Raw genomic sequence first — 6000 nt, forward strand, 5'->3', positions numbered from 1 at the left:
CCCTTTGAGCACTCTGGTTCAGAGTTCCACTTCTCAGTCGGTAGTCTCAGTCTTGACTTAGTGCTCTGGCTGCAAAGCTGCTTCATTGTGCAAATCTTCCGCCATAGATTTAGCACAGGTGCATTAAATCTCTGGCAAGAAAAAGTTTCTTGTTGAGCAATGGCGCTTTGCACGCGCTTTGGAGGTTTCCTTTCAGAGCATAGTCCAGTTTGTCGTCTTTGATCTTCCATGGGATTCTCGCAGCGTACTTCAGTGGTAGTCATGTGAGCAGCCGATAACCAATTTCAGGCTCGCCAGCCAGGCGTAGAGAACTTGCAGTATCTCACTTCAAGTCATAGAGGTAGAGCAGTTACATTCAAGTGCCACAGTACTAAACAGCACTCAAACATGGTTTTTTGGCTCTTTTTAGTACAGCTTGTAAACACGTCCTTGTAGAAAGTATTAAACTGTTGTCCATGAGAAGTGTATTTACTTCATAGAATCAATAAAGATATTTACCATAAACAGTGTGCTGTGCCATCTTTCTTTGTTTTCATACTTTCAGTACATGCCTTGGCGAGATCATATTTTGTGACCAGTTGCCTGAGCACTACCATGCATGCAGCTCTCCATAAGCCTTTCAAATTTGTAGGCTGCACGGCAGTATCAAATCCCAGTTAGTGTTTATTATGTTGCCTTCTAATCAAACAAGACAAACCCACCATGCTGTCTTCTGACACATTTTCCTGCAGCAAGTAAGTTCTTATCATTGTTGTACAAAACTTTTGCCTTGCATACTGTTAAGTGATTGACTAGCTCAATTTTCAGCAATGCTTTGACTCAAAGGGGTAAGCTGCGTAGAGGACTAGAGATAAAGGTGGTTGCATGTTATGCACAAACAGCATGCCAGGCCTAACAAAACTCAGAAACTTCTCAGTACATGCTGCCCCGGGTGTGCCCTTCTTTCAATAAAAGCCAGTTTGTCTTGAACCCTACTGGTGGACATTTGCATCACTCGTAGCTGTTGCAAAAAAAAATTACCGACGATTACGTTACTTCCTAATGCGAAATTTGAGCGCAGCAAATAAGCTGTTTCACCTTTTCGATAGTGAGTCAACCCCAGCTGCGGAGTTGGTTTCAGGGACAACGCCGCCGATGCCGACATAAACAATATGATACCCTCGCTTCCGCAGCGCTAAGAACCAGGTCTAGCCGTGGGAAGGTGGTCACGTATTCGTCGACGTGCCGGGGCCTACGTGAAATAACCGGCGCGTCGGCAACTGAAGAGCACTCTATCCGCCACACAAGAACAGGGGGGGGGGGACCCTTTCCTCCTCTTTCTGCATGGCGGCGACGGTGTTCTATGCAGTCACGTTATCTTGACTCTCTAGCGGCGTCAGCGGCATCCAGCGGTATCAGTCGGTCGCTGCTAGCGCTGGGGGGACGAAAGGGGGGCGGAGCTGGTTACGAGGCCGACGCTGACGACGACGCGAAACCCAGGAACGGACGCGAAAGAGCTGCGCTCTAAAATTAGGAGTCACTTTGGCGACTAAAGTGGTGCAAGGCGAAAGCCTTAGTACAGCATTCTGTCACGAATGTGGTTGTGAATGATGAATCAAGTGCTGCCAGCGAATGACGCGTCCATTGGCTGTCTGCGTGTGTTACTGATGTGTGGTTAACATGTTAAGCTTCGCCTGTAAGAGTGGAACGCGACAGCGTCTTGCAACGCTGCCAGGGAGTCCACAGAACGCCATCGCCAATTCGGCTGTACGCCTTGCTGGACGGTAAATTTATTTTTTGAGGAAAGGAAATGTATCTCTCTCGCATATCTGGGTGGACACCTGCACCTCGCCGTAAGGGAAAGGGGGAAGATGGGAGTGAACGAAGACGACGCTGTATGCGCCTTTGTTCATTCCAAACCATTCAGCTGGCATTACGGAGTGGCTAGCGTGCTCGTATCGCACTCCGGAGACCCTGGTTCGATTCCCCAACTCGACCAATTTCGTTCTCGGTTTTATTGATTTATGCGGTCTAACTAGAAAGGTTAATTAGGCTATTTCATATTTATATTATTGTATTTCTATCCATCGTGTTCTGTCATTAACCTGTCAATTGTTGGAACTGTCTAGGATGTTCGACACAACGTATATGAAACGAGCAACGTCTTACTGAGTGGGGAAGTGCGTGGTGGTGGAGGGAACGCGGCTTCGTACTTATCTGTTTTTTTCAGCAGCGTCTCCTTCCGCGGACGCTGTTGTCGCTGCGGCGCGCGTCTTTCTTTTCTTTTCTTCTGACCTCTTCATTCTCCTCTATATTAATTAGGCTAATTGATTAATTAAGCAATTAACTAAACTCAGTCCAACTTAGTTGCAGCATCACTATACGATCCCTTTGATTGGTTGCATGGTTACTAGCCAAAGTACAATTGGCCCCATTTGAAATTCGCGCACTGTGACGTCACGAGCATTTCGACCAATTGAAAAGCGTGACATTGGGGGCGGAGCTGGTTACGAGGCCGACGCCGACGACGACGCGAAACCCAGGAACGGACGCCAAAGAGCTGCGCTCTAAAATGGCCCTGCTGGATGTTGTGAACACCAGCAGTGATTACAGTGATCTCAATAAGGACATGTTAACATAAGTTGCTTCTGGTTCACACAAGCTGGCGTTCCACCTCAAAACTGACAAGCAAGACTGCCAGCTTCCCCTCTTGTGAGCTCATATTCTCCATACAAAACGCATGCTAAGCTTTTTCTATATATCTGCTAATGGAAATGTGATGGTGCCAAAAGTATATTGTGCCTATGAAGTGGGCAGTGGAAAAACTGATACCAGAAGCAAGTCAACCAGCGACACTCTTACTGTTCCGATTGAAGAAAAGATATTGATTTGGTGCTGCAAATGCCCACTACCAAAAAGAGGAAATAGCTTAGGCACAATGCAAATCTGAGGCCTTCAGCTACAAACAGGCTTTAACCCAAGCCCTAGTCTTATATAAATGCTTCCTTGAAACACTCACTGCAACAATTTTGATTCATTTTGTTACACTTACAAAGATCAAATTGCAGTCACAACCATCTGAAATCCTGTTTGCACCGATTTATGAATGCCTCTACAACAAAAATATATAGCAGTACAAAACATTCTTTACCATGAACGATGGCATAAAGTTCCAATACTCTTTTGACACTATTCAGAACACCACCATTTCATGACCTAGAGTTCATGTTAAACACAGTTGTGTGCAACTTTCAGAAGACTGATGGCGAGTTTTCATCTAACACACAGTGTCTTGTTTCATGAAGTTGGGGCTCTAGTCAAAATGTTGGCATCATCGGCCATCAGGATTTCAGTCCATTGAATGCAGAAGCAACACAATGATGGTGTGCTTCCATTCCTGTGTAACTGGCCAAACAGAAATTGTTACTGTAAAACACCATTAATTTGACCCCCATTCGGGAAATACGAACAGCTCGGACTGCCAGCGCGGTCCCGGCCACAGCTCATGTAAGTCTGTGGCATCAAGCATTCATTAATGCATTTCAATGGAGGCGAAATGCTAGGACCTAAGTGCTATGCATTGTCAGGGCTCATTAAGGAACCCCAGGTGGTTGAAATTTCCAGAGCCCTTCACTACAGTGTCCCTCATAGACCGAGTCGCTTTGGGACATTGAACCCCATAAACCTAAAACTCCTGAAGGGAGACTGTGTTGGTGTATGACCAGCACGGTCATACACCAACATGCATCATACACCAACACGCATGCCTTTAGTTCATTATTGCAGCAGGAGTTTACTTGAGGTTCGTTCCCTCTCGAACAAGTGTCTAACTAGAAATACTTAGGTGCAACTATAACCAGCAATCTGTCGTGGAGCTTGAATATAAGTAATACCTACCCCTCTGCATTTCGAAAAATGTGCTGCTTAAGACTGTGGGGAGTGATCCTCTTGGGTTAACCGAGTGTGCACCCGCTACTGCCGTTTCGTTCGTTAGAGAGACCCCTCCCGCGAGGTGCCAGGGAGTGGAATGCAGGAGGCCACATTGCTTGTCCTCCTTTTCAAGGGACACTCTCTCGAGAACCACGGTAAATTACCCTCCCTTCCGTTCTTTCTGCTTCAACCTCAAGTCCCCATTCGGTTACTATAGGAGTGACATTTTGGGGTGTTGTTTCGGCGAGAGGATGCGAGCGGGAAATGAACGGGGAGACCACCACTGATTCGGGCAGTGGAAAGGTGTGTAGATTTCACCTCCAGGTGCCCCGGCCTTTGCCGGGGAACAAAGAACGCGAATGATTTAACCTGAGCACCTAGTATGTATGCTCGAGTACGGGCTCGGAGTCCTGTCGCCCCCCCAGTGCGGCACTGATGCTCGGATTCAGGAGGGCCTGATTTGGCTGGTTCTCCATCATTACTGGCCATTGTCGATGGCAACGCGTGATGGGCCATCGATGTGTGATCTGCGTCGTCAAGGTGTGCTCCGCACAATCACCATCCTCCCTCGTATTGTGTCGCACATGATTTAATGCTTTGGTTGCCCGCGCGCCATGCAATCACCCTTAGCTGTGCCGTCATGCGCGTATACACAGTCTTTGCTTTGTCCGCAGACCCGCTTTTGGTGCTGTGGCTGGGCTATGGGTTGTACCAAGGTCTGGGGTTTAGTGCAGTGTTTTGTAATGCCGCTTACTATGTAATAAACACTTGTGCTCTCTATTAACTGTGCTTTTCCTTCTTCAGAATGAGAGCGCAGGTGCACAGCGAAAGCTGGCAGTGCATTCAGCTTGCTCTGGCCCGAATCCGCGCTATGTGGGCGAAGTGCCGCGTAATTAATGCACCGTCACAGATGGTAATGCCGCCAGTGGTAACCCCACAAGATATAAACTGAAAAAAAAATACCCCTTCCAACCCAACATTAAGTCATTTTACTTTAGTATTCTTCTAGAATACAACCTAAACTCGAATATGCATGCATAGTATGGGACCCCTATACTAAATGTAACGAAAAATCTGCAAAGAATACAGAGACAGGCTGTTAAGTTTATCTTGAATAAATATGCAAGGACTGGCTCCCCACCACTTTATTTAAAATTAACAAGATTAAACGACTTGACCGTTGAAGAAAAAAGTTCAGGTTAGAATTTTTCTTTTTATTGGTTAAACTCGGACTGGACCCCTCAATATAACTAACACCGTTATCTGCTACACAAACGTGACGTTACCAGCATAGTTCTCTAATCCCTATATTTGCTAAAACAGACACTTACAAATTTCCGTTTTTTCCATGCACAATAACTGATTGGAATCAGATGACTGCAATTGCCCCACGAGGTCTAACCAACAAGTGCTATTCGTGCTTTTTTTTTTTTCATGTTGCTTCTTTGTAATGTCGCTAACCTTTACGCCCACCCTGCTTCGATTCAGTGCCCACAGTATTTTGCAAATAACAAAACTAATAATAATAATAATTTGTTAATTCAAAAACTTTGAATATTCAGGCACCGCTGAGAATTTGTGTGCTGGCCAGTTAAGCACAAATTTAATAGGCCTCTTGCGCTGGAGTTTGCGGTAACGTGGCGGCGCCTGGTGGCAGCAAGGAAAAGCTGGCTGGGTAGTACCAGGTTGGGTAGTAGTCGGCCCTGGCTGTGACGGCGCAGCTTTCTAGCCTGCGTTTTGCGTCGATTCGCACATTTTTCTGCACTGTTGTGAGTGCGAATAGGCTCGTCACTTGTGACCAACCACGCCGCAGCCTGGCCGTGGCTTAATTTTTAGAAAACCGACGCTCCGTGTGCCTTAGGACGAAATGCAGGCAGCAGAAGGAATCTGCGACGCCGATCCGCCCAAGAGAACTCGCTCAGTCTCGAAAAAACATCGCCATCGTTACTGCTGCGTCGTGGGCTGCCACGAGCAAGAAGGCCTGAATCCCAGTATCAAATTCCACCGTTTCCCTTCAAGGTCTCACGAAGCGGAGCGCCGGGCGCGCTGGATAGCTGCAGTTCGACGCACTAAGTAAGCGAACCTTCGCGT

This window comes from Amblyomma mixtum, chromosome 5 (genome assembly GCF_055824585.1).
Source record: "Amblyomma mixtum isolate Tamu chromosome 5, ASM5582458v1, whole genome shotgun sequence".
In the NCBI taxonomy this organism is placed as follows: Eukaryota; Metazoa; Arthropoda; class Arachnida; order Ixodida; family Ixodidae; genus Amblyomma; species Amblyomma mixtum.